Raw genomic sequence first — 11864 nt, 5'->3', positions numbered from 1 at the left:
AATCATTATCAATCTGAAGCGACAAGCACAGTTGGAACTCAAAGTTATTAGAGGGAATAGTGGTTATTGCTTTCAATGTAGCCTTTTCCGCATAATTACCATTTCCTACTTTTGTAAATACTCTATGGAATCACGCCTTTAGCTGATTACCATCCTATTAAATAAATTTGAGCCTTGTGCCCATTTGTTTGCAATCTTTAATTTCTTTCAGCTTGCAAAATGACGCTTTAATTGTGTTATTCGTTTTTGAAAAAAGAAAAATAAGTTTTAAATGAATTTACTTCACTTTTCTTTTTCAAAATAAAAGCGAAATTTTCCTTTGAGTTGTGAACAACTGAAGGAACATCAGCAGTCGTCTCCATAGGATGAACAAAAAGGATTCTCCCGGAAAAAAATTGTTGAGACAAAGGTATTCTTGTCCCAGAAAAGAATTCTTGAAGCAATTACCCCTCGAGGTAAAGAAGCTCTTCTATCCCCAGTGAAGAAGGTCTTTTATCCCCAGTAACGAAGACTTCCAATCTCCAGTAAAGAAGCTCTTCCATCTCAGTAAAGATGCTTATCTTCCCCAGAGAAGTTTAAAGCACGCAACACCATTCATCACCCGTGTTATCTACACCGTGTTGAAAAACATTTGCCAAGTATCTGGTTGTATTGCGACGTCGGTCTCTCTCCAGTATATACTTCTTTGTCTGTCAGTATTGTTAGCATGCATGCGACATTCATGACATTCATCATTCATACATATTTGCATCATTTATGCATTCTTGCATTTTTCAATGTTTGATTTAAAATCACTTGTTTAGGATATATCTATCCTCAAAAAGAAAAAAGAAAAAAGAAGAAACAAATATGGGCGTGTCATCTCTCCAAGTAGGTTGTCACCCATAAGCAGAAAAGAACATATTCTTTCTCCAGTTCTCCACTGAGATCATTCCTCGTGGAAGAAGGTTGCTTTAGTTTTCTCCTCTCTAAAACGAAGGAGAAAATACCCATTCGAGTTCATTCCTCATGGGTACAAAGTCTTGTTTGACTGTTTCTTTCCAATTCATTCTTGGTTAGAACCCTGTCTTTACCAAAGATTCAAATTCCGATTCCTCAAATAGAGTCGTGAAAAAAACAGACAATAAGCAATAGCCTTATCATTTGAGCGGCTTATGTCTCTTTCAAAAGCTTTTTCCTCTCAAGGAAATCAATCATGAAGACCATTTGACAATCAGGGCCTTATTACTGTTCACAAGGATGAATAACCAGTAATTTCCCTAGCAAAGTCTCCAAGATCATTTTATCACTCGGCTGATAATTGATCATGTCTTCAAAACCGCTGTCACAAGGCTGGTAGTCGGTAACCTTTTGTTCTGGTTATATTATTAAACATGTCTATCCCAATGCTGATAGTCGATAATATTAACCAAACCTTTGAAATTTTTTTACCTTGTCAAGTCTATCACCATGCTGATAGTCGGTAATACAGTTTCATACCTTTCACCTTCGCATTATTAAACAAGTCTATCCCCATGCAGATAGTCGATAATGTCAATAGGTAAGCTTTTCTTACAAAGCTATCATTCCCAGGTGAAGCATACACTTGCTTTCCCGAAAGGAAAAAACGGATTCTCTTCCTAAAACGGATTGAGACATCCTTCCCAATCTCTTTTCCCCAGTGGAGTCAGTTTTGATATCCCCTCGGTAAAGGCATCCTTACATCATTCGCAATTTTGGTATCTTAGGTCCAAAATTTGCGTCTTCTGATATTTAAGTCTCTTCCACCCTATCAAAACGAAGATTTTCAATCTTCATGTCTCAGGTTGAAGAAACTTAAATAGGGGCATCTGTCATACCCCAATTTTTGACCTAAGATACCACCTCATATCATCTGCATATGCATCATTTGCATCTCTAACAAACTGCATAGCTTGTGTTTGTTACTTGTGACTCAGCAGGATTTAATCAGGAAATCACTCATCAGTACAAGTAACAATCAATTAGGGTTTTGTTCTCCCTTCATCTCAAAAGAACTATCTTCATCAACAATCAACATTTGGTCCTCAGAGATTCACCTCAACAAGCTCAAAGACTCTGAATCGACTAAATTAGGGTTTTGACTGAAGATAGCATACTCCTGACTTTTGCTCAGAATTTGACCTAATGGCTTGGGACATGACCTCAAGATCCCAAGTACATCACTTTGACCTAATCCATTGGCTCAGAACATCTCCTACACAAAGATTGATCAGACAAATCCTCAGATCAGGGTTTTGAACTATCAGGGACTGAAATCAGGGATCACATTTGGGAAACCATAAAAACCCCCAGGAAGTCAATCAAAGGTTTCAATCATCCTCAAATAATCCCTATGACAATATCCCATGGAAATTGCATCTCAATTCAAGACCTACAGTCATCAATTTCATCAGGTCGACAATTAGGGTTTTTTGACCTAATTCACTAAACAACTGACTTTTTAATCAGGACATGGTGCCACAACTCAAACCATGGCTCAATATACTCTAATGCCTCAATGTGATCCATTCATACCATTCATTTGATGAGGATAGCCTGTTTCATTTGAAATCTCCAGAAACGCGATTCGTCTGAAAAAGTCAACTGTACAAGATCACCATTGACTTTTGGGGAATTTTGGTCAACCATGACTTTTGAAGTTTTGAATCATCAATATATGATATATGAAGTCATTTGATCAAGAAAAATCAAGAAAATCAATCAAGAATCAAAAAGTCAAAGTTTGACTTTCATACTTAGAAAATTTTTCTAAGTGTTTTTTCATGGTTTTTTCCAAACTTTGAAAGGGAATTTCTCAAAATTTCACCTACAAACTGAAAAAAACTTCCAACATGAAAGTTGTAGATTTTGATCCAATAAACAACTTTGACACATATAAATTTTTTCCATAAGATCAACCATTTAAGAGATATGGTGCTTCAAAGTTGGTACTTTTTGAAAGTTTCACTTAAAACTTCATTTTTCTCAAAGTTCATGGATCTTTTTCACCCACTTCCTTAAGGATCTTGAAGAAACTTCCAACTAGGGTTTTGAAGTATGTAATATGAGCTTTCCAAAATGTCCAAGAGCATGAAAAAATATGGAGTGTAGCTATGGTTTTGAATTTTGCCATTAGTGAACTTTTCACTTGAAATTTCAAGTCATTTTGCCAAAGTTTTGAACCAAATTGCCAAATGATCCAAATAATGATGCATAGATGCAATGATTGAAGATATTTTCTGATTTAAAGATCAGAATGGAAGAGGATAGGAAGCTTGGAATTTAACCATGGTTTAGTCACTTTTAACCATTTGCATTTAATGTAAAAGATTCCATTTTATCTCTTAAGCCAAATCATCATTCTTGATCAACTTGCAAAAGCTTGGAGTTCAGAATCCTTGGCCTATAAATAGAGGTCCAAACTCCATTCAAAAACACACCAAAACCTCACAATTATAGGTTTTCTCTCTTCTTTCTTGAATTGCAAGTTTCATAGTTTTCAAAGAGGTAGAAAACTCAACCTCCAAACCCTTTGAGTTATGGCCAAAGTGATGGTTCTAACATCTCATAAACATCAAATATGATGTGTTTGATCCATCCATACACCCCAAATCACCCTAAATCTCAGAATCACTCTTCAACCACCATATTTGCATAAAATGAGCCTTAACATATCAATTCTCATACCAGGCCATATCTGTCCAATCTAACCATCCAAACACACTCCATATACTTCATATGAACTGTTCCAACCATTATCCATGATCTGAAACACCTCCATCATCAGATTCGATTCTCACTCCAAGCAACTGCAGTTCAGGTTCCATGGCCTTGCTCAAGTAAATTCAAACTGTTCCAAGCATTCAAACATGTTCCATAGGGTCCATTGATGCTGTCCAGATCAAGAAACAACATCTGTAACACCTCCAGGCACGATTTCAATTTCCAGTTTGGCCGTTTTTGAGGTAAGTGCTCATGAACTTCAAACTCTATCATACATGCATCATAAATGAAATATGAGCATACCATCTTGTTTCTGCACCTATGAGGATCATTAACCCTCAATCAATTGCATCATATCATGATCATACACGATTTCACATTGAATTTCAGTTTTAGGGTTCTTCGTGTTCATCACAAAATTGACCCCTTTAGAGTAAAAATAAATGAATTATAAGACCACCATCATGTTCCTCGTGAAAAACCGAGTGAGATGGACCCTTTGATTGATCAAAACAACACAGTTTTGAAGAATTTTGAAAATCAGTTAGGGTTGTGTTCTTGGCGCGTTTTTTTGGTTCAGAAAATTCAAATTGTTGTTTTAAAATATATTGAACTGGAAGCGTATGTTTAACAAGCCACAAGCGTGGCTCAGTTGGTCCAGGTTTTGGCATGTGAGAGAGAGGGCGTGGGTTCAAGCCCTATTGGAGACAAAACCATTTTTTTTGCAACCTATTTTCTTTCATTTTTTAACAAACTTTAACCACTCATTTAACCAATCAAAATTCATTATTTTCACTTCATTTTTTTTACACTCTTTATTTAATATACATATTTTGACAATGTTAAAAAAAAATTATCAAAAAATATTTATTTGATACATTTTTAATTGGTTTTAAAATGACTTGTTTTTAAGTAATTTTAATACTTTTAAATATTGTTTTTTCATTTGATTTTCAAATTTAATCACTTGTAAATATTTTTTGAAGCAAACCCTAATCATCTAAGTGTTAATTGAAGACAATCTTCTTGTTTATCTTGATTAAGTTGATTTCTTCCAAAATTCAAATTGTTTAAAAACGAGCGATCACGATTCTTTTCAAAAACGGTAAACCATTTCTTTTTGATTTTCAAAGGAAACTATTGATTAAATCTTTTTAATTGATCAATTGATTTTCAAAACGATGTGGGGCCTCTCGAATATTAGAGAGTATAAGTCCCTTTCGTCTTTCTTTGTACAGTTTTTGTTTTAACAGAAAACTTTTTCCAAATAAACTTCCAAACAGTTTTTTTTACAAACAAATCTCTCAACTCTTTTTTTTTAAACCATCCACCATGTTTTATGAAAATAAAACAGGGGCCTCTCGAATATTAGAGAGTATAAGTCCCTTTCCTTTTCTTTATACAGTTTTTCTTTGTACAGAAAACTCTTTCAAAACAAATCTTCAAACCGTTTTTTCAAACAACGTGTCTGTAAATAAAACGATCAACCATGTTTTGTAAATAAAACACGGGCCTCCACGTAGGTATAAGTCCCAAGCCCTTTGTACATACCCATTCCAGTACATGAAATTAGGTATTTCATCGTACGCCTTTTTGTACATATCTCGATCAATCTGATTTTTAACCTTGAATAACAAACCAAAAATGAAGGTTTTCTTTAAATCTTCCAAAAAATATACCACGGGCCTCCATGTAGGTATAAGTCCCAAGCCCTTTCGTAAATACCTGTTTACATAGCTTTGAATAAACTCAAGTGGACCTTTCTCCGAGTGTGAGTCCCGAGCCCTGTGTATACAAATGGATCATGCTTACAGGTATATTTCCTTCATAAACTCCATTATATACACACACTTTGTCATATATGTATAACTGTTCATATTTGTTCATGTACTTGTTCATGTTTGTTCGTACTTGTTCATATGTGTGTTTGTGTTATATATGCTTATTCAACTTAGTACAACACTAGGTTCCCCATAGCCTCCTATTGGGCTTTGTGCAAAGAACCTCCACTAGTTTAGGTTAGGACATAGAGTATGGTTTCCCGGTGAAATCGCTCTAAGAGCTCAGACCAGCTATACCATGCCTCCCCTTGGGCTTTGTACAAACGAGTGACCCTCCCATAGCCTCCTCTTGGGCTTACAATGCAAGGACCCTGGATTGTCCCTCCCATAGCCTCCTCTTGGGCTTACAATGCAAGGACCCTCGGATAGCCTCCTCTTGGGCTTCGTACAAGGACCCACGGGCTTCTTATAAGCATCCCCAATATCCAAAACAAATACCCTAGGAGATTAGACATTTTTCATCTCTATGCTAGGAGTATCTCTTATATATCATCACAAACAATCAATCAATCAATCAATCAAACTTTTTTGCCACAAGGCTGGCTAATCAATCAAACTGTTTTACCACCGTACTGGATGATTAATCAAAGTTTTTGTCACAAGGCTGACTTCATTGAAACTTTTGCCACGAGGCTGGCTGATTAATTAAAACTTTTTGTCACAAGGCTGACTTCATTGAAAGTTTTTGCCACAAGGCTGGTTAAACAAAAACATCTTTATCATTCTAAGCACCCTAAGTGGCATGGCCCCGGGCTTATAGTGAAAAGATTTTTAAACAAAATCAAACAGATGTATGTGATGATATAGATTAGATACATCTAGCATTTAGACGACATTTGTCTATTTTTCTTTGCTTCCACTAGCATAAGTGGGAACTACGATTGCTCTGACTTTCTCAACATCCCTTTGAGAATACGTAGGCACAAGGTCGATCCTTGGCGAGCAAAACAAAACAAAAAAACCATTCAAACCTTAGCACCCGTAGACCCCGAGCTACAGATGCTCTGATTCCCTCTAGGGGATATGTATGCAGAGGATCGCGATGATCTTTGCGAGCATAATCAAACAAACACCTTAGGTCCCACCTCTTTCTCACAAGAACCTCCACCACAACAAGAATGGAATAAAACATAACAAAGAAACCTATAGAGTACTATAGATACGTTGGGTGCTAATACCTTCCCTTCGTATAACCAACCCTCTTACCCAAAGATCTCTCCCCCCACTTTTAGGTTATTGCAGCTTTTTTCCTTTTCCTCCTTTGGAAATAATAAAAAGTTTGGTCGGTACAAAAGAAAAATCATTTTTTTGAGCACTCGAGCCCAAAGAAGGCATCAGGTGTCTCATCCACAAAAAAGAGGAAACAAAAACGATTTTTCGCCCGCGACACTTATCTAGGATGATAATCTGTTGGTTCTGAACTCTAGAGATAGATTTAGAGCTAGCATTCACCGTTTGTATCTGTACGTAATGCTTTCGTGTTTAAGCGGCGCGCGAGAGATCGCCGACGCGAGAACACAAATGTTCTCGTGACTTCGCGTTAGAGATAACCTTAGTTGTGAGATGATCTCGTTTGTGCTCCAGAGATGGACGCTTATGTGAGAGATACGTGATGACATAGATGAGTATCGTAGGTTGAGTATAACGGTCGGTGAATGTATGTTTGTGAAGAGTGAGTATATTTGCATTCCTGATAAGTCATTCCTCTTCTAAGAATGTGTTTATTCTTTTCCTGTCTATATCTTTGTTTACTTTTTGCTCATTCAATCCAAAGCTCGAAACCGTAGAAACTGTTGAATGGCATCTCTCCATCTCTGAGGACGATAATTCCCGGATCAATATTTCCAAATCTTTTATGTTGCTTGCCCTATACTGCATTCAACACATTCGTATGAGACTCAAATCCACTTAGAGTATCTTTCCTCGTATGGGACTCGAACACACTTTGATGTCCACCTCTACTATATGGGACTCAAACCCATTTATGAGGTACGAATCATTGGTTCCATGTCCCAATTTTAATTTACATAAGCATCTCAATTAGGATGTGCACAATTAAGGGTAATATCCGAATATGTGACTAGGTTTCATCATTCACGTGATTGCACCCATCAATCACAAGGTGATCACATCTACCAATTCTCATATTATCACAACATATTCCATACAAACCTTATTGATTCATAACTCAAGCGACTACTCGTCTACGGCACACATCAAGGTACCTTCGCGTCCACGCATCACGATCTAAATCATTTGTCATAACCTAGTTATCTTTCTAATCATTTTAACCTAATCTTGATCCTAGGTTAAAGTACATTCATTTTCATGGAATTTGATCATTTATTGTTAATTCAATGTATACATATCATAGTATAAGTTATAGGACTCCCAAGATACCTTAGAATCATCAAACAAATGGTTTTTGGCAAAATATAGGGCAAGCAATCGATTGCTTGAAGGAACCAATCAATTGACACGAATATTCTGTTTAAAAAATTTCACTAGAAACATTGGACCAATCGATTGGTCTTAGGTGTCAATTGATTGACACCAGCACATTTTCATATTCTTCCTTAAATTCATGAGACCAATCGATTATACATGGGTTCTTTTGCTAAGCAATCGATTGTTCCAAGATTTTTCTTCAAAAATTCCACTTCTAAACACATCCTCTTCCAATCTTATTCATATTATTCCATTCCAAATCATAGACCATCACAAACCCATATGATCATAACCCATAACCTCAAGAACAAGAAAACAACACAACAATCAACATCAACACAACATAGTATCCTAATTTATCATAACAACACTATTCATGGTAAATTTTTTACACTAAACCGCATGAACCAGCATGAATCATCACAAGTAAACATGTACCAACTAGAAAAACATGTATCATCATCAATTTCTATTGTTAGAGCAAAACACATAAACCCTAAGTTTTCCAATCTATGAATATGATTCCCCAAATGCTAAACTATCTAGAACTCACCTTAGTAGATAAAGATGTTGAGAGATTTGAGATGGAAATTTGGTGATTCAAGTGGTTGATTTCGTCTCGAAAGCTTGCTCCTTCTCTTTTATTCTCTCTCTTTGTTTCCTCTTCTCTTCTCTAACTCTTCTATTATCTTCTTACCAACTTTCTTCTCTTATCTTTTTTTTATGTCTTATTAATAAAGGCAAAATTGGAAAAAGGAAGATATAAGAAAATATCTTATAAAAAGATATTTCTTCTATAGAGTAATTGACCATTCATTAATTTTATCAAAAGTTTCCTTTCTTTTATAAATTAACAAAGTCAATTAAGTTGCATAAGAATTAAGCTCATATGTGTTCACTGATTATTCTTTTTGTCCTGACTAACATGAATTTGAGCATATAGGAACTTAGATTGTCTCGACTAACAACGAATATAATATTTACGGGGATATGGAATATTACAAGGACACATGGATTTGAAAGAATGATAAGATTGGTGACTATTTGGTGAGGTCTTCCTATAAATTTCTCTCCATTGCTTTTATTGGGAAGGAGAGTAGGTTTATCTGTGTGATCCAATTTTAGAATAAAAGTTGACGTAGTTGAACTCCCTTGAAGGTGGTGGTCTTCTCCGTGTTGTTACTGCAAGATAAAATATAGTCTAGAGATAATCTATTTAGGCATAGGATTATATATGATCATATTAGGGTGGGGTGTGCCACGTGCTAATCTTCGGTCGAGTCAGTTTATCATTCTTTTGTTTCATGTGGGTTTGCATCTGCTCTTTAGCACATAATTTTTAGGTGGGTTGCTAGAGATAAAGTTATTTGTTATTCAATCTTTGGACTATTTAAGGGTATTGGTGGTATCTTTATGGGTACGGTTCATGTGGTAGGTCTTCTTACAGCCTAGCATGCAATGATTTTTACAATCTAGAGTTTCCGTAATAATATTTTCTTTTGCAAGAAAAGTTTGACTATTGATCACTAGGTTAGTAAAATTATATATGTATTTTTTTTATTAGTGAGTTCAGTCTAATTTTCATAATTTCACCTATCTATTGGAGTAGAATCACGATCCGCTCTTGTGCTTAGGTGTATACGGGTACACATGATTGTATGTTTAGATTCCTAGCCTCCCCTCAACTTTATGTTTTGAGGTTGTATATTGCTCTTTGCTTCTTTTGTACCTTAGTGTGGTTGGTGCAGACGTCTCCGAATCATTTCATATTTTGGTGGATATGGGTTGTTTTTTCTCTACCCAAGTCAATTTTGGACAGAGTTGAGAGGTGTTGTTTAGATTCTCTTTTCTTGTTACTCGTTGAATTTATTTTGGAGTGTTTTTCCATGATTCTTTACTATTTGTTGTTTTTTCGTTTCTCCCTTTTATTGTTTCTTGGATATATATATATATATATATATATATATATATATATATATATATATATATATATATATATAGGGGCGGATTCATGGCCCAGCGAGCCCGGGCACGTGCTCGGGCTCAACCCTTCCGTTTACTATATACTCCACACACGCCCGAGTCGGTTTTTAGACAAAATTATGGGCAAAATTAGTATGGTTGGTGCAGAGATGCTCTGAGGTTATGGTCGGTGAAGCACGATATCAAAGATGCAGGCTGTGGCGGCTTTATAAGGTGCAGATTTGAAGTTTGTCGATGAAAACGAAAGGTTGCAGAAGGATGTTTGATTGAGAAACAAGTGATGAAGTTGAACTTAATTTTTCGAATTCAAATATTTCAACTTGTTTCTGATAATAAAAGAAGAATGAAAAATTCTTTCATTACATTGTTGTTTAGTTGTATGGTTAACATAAACGCATGAGAAAGAAGAGAGTTATTCAGTGAAGGAAAGGGAAGAAAGAAAAGAAATATGGCCCATAGCTTCTCAAAGTGTGAATGATATACTAGGATTTTAATATAAGTAGAGTTAATATAAAAAAAGTACTAGTATAATTATGAAGCATGTGAACAGCAGAGCAGGTACTATTGTGGGTCTCGAAAAATTAAAAACCAATATTATTTCACTTTTTTTCAAGACATGTAACTTATTTGAACATAGTACTTTACTTTGATATTAACTCTAATTTCGGTCGGTATCGGATTTGAATGGATGAAATAGTAACAATCGGTTTCGACTAGTCTAATCCGCTGTCAACTGAAAAAAGTAATCCATACATCCATGGGCCCAAAATAAACCTACCGAAATGATATTTTTTTTAGCAGCTGAACCGGGTTTTTGGACTCGGTTTTTTGTCCACCCCTATATAGTAGTATGCATAACGTACAATTTCTGACTAAACTCAGAATGTGTTGGTCGGTGTTGTTTATTACACTTCAGTGTTTTTTTGATATGCGATACACTATTAAGAATTTTCAAAACTGTTGGGTTTTTTCCGATTTCATTGGTTTTTTTTTGCCCAAACTCCTTCAAATTTCTGATATATATATATATATATATATATATATATATATATATATATATATATATATATATATATATATATATATATATATATATATATATATAAAGATTTAGCATGTTTATATAAAAACACTTCTGGAGGATAATCTAGTACGAATAATTAATTTCTTAATAATTAACCTTCATTTCACATCTTCCAAAACAATCTTGTCAACAATAACACCGAGTAATATTAAAATGATATTTATGGCTAGTTTGTTTTAATTTTGTGCAAAAAAAAGTTTATGAATAAATTTTTCATAAATGCTTCAAATAAAAATTTGATCCGTTAGTTATTTTTAAAATGTTACTTTAGATATTTTATCATTTTAATGAAATTTTTTGAATATTAAAATTTCAAAAAATCACTTGATTTTAAAATTATTTCAAATGATTTTTCATAAAAATAATTTTTAAAATATAATTTTTAAAAAAAATTACGATTTTGACTATATTTTGATTTTCAATGAAATATGTATATATTATGTTATAGAATGTCAAAGTTAGTGTTTTAATTTAAAAAATATATATACAAAACTTATAATATTTTAAAAAAATAATTATATAAAATTTATTTTTAAAAATACAAAGTAAAATCCATTTTTCTAAACGCTGAGGCCCTTAATTTGAGAATAAACTCTTCCAAAAACTTGAGAGTAAATTAAACAAGTCATACTGCATGGCCAACTCCCATTCAAAATAATTAAAAACATTATACTATGCGGCACAAATTTTTTTTAACCAAAGAAAAGATATCATTAAAAAAAAAGGAGAACAAAGTACACAAGGGGACAAAACCAACATTCCTTAACGACAAAGTCTTAGTCTAG

Source organism: Vicia villosa, linkage group LG5 (assembly GCF_029867415.1).
Source record: "Vicia villosa cultivar HV-30 ecotype Madison, WI linkage group LG5, Vvil1.0, whole genome shotgun sequence".
In the NCBI taxonomy this organism is placed as follows: Eukaryota; Viridiplantae; Streptophyta; class Magnoliopsida; order Fabales; family Fabaceae; genus Vicia; species Vicia villosa.
Note: the sequence above shows the minus strand (reverse complement) of the source record.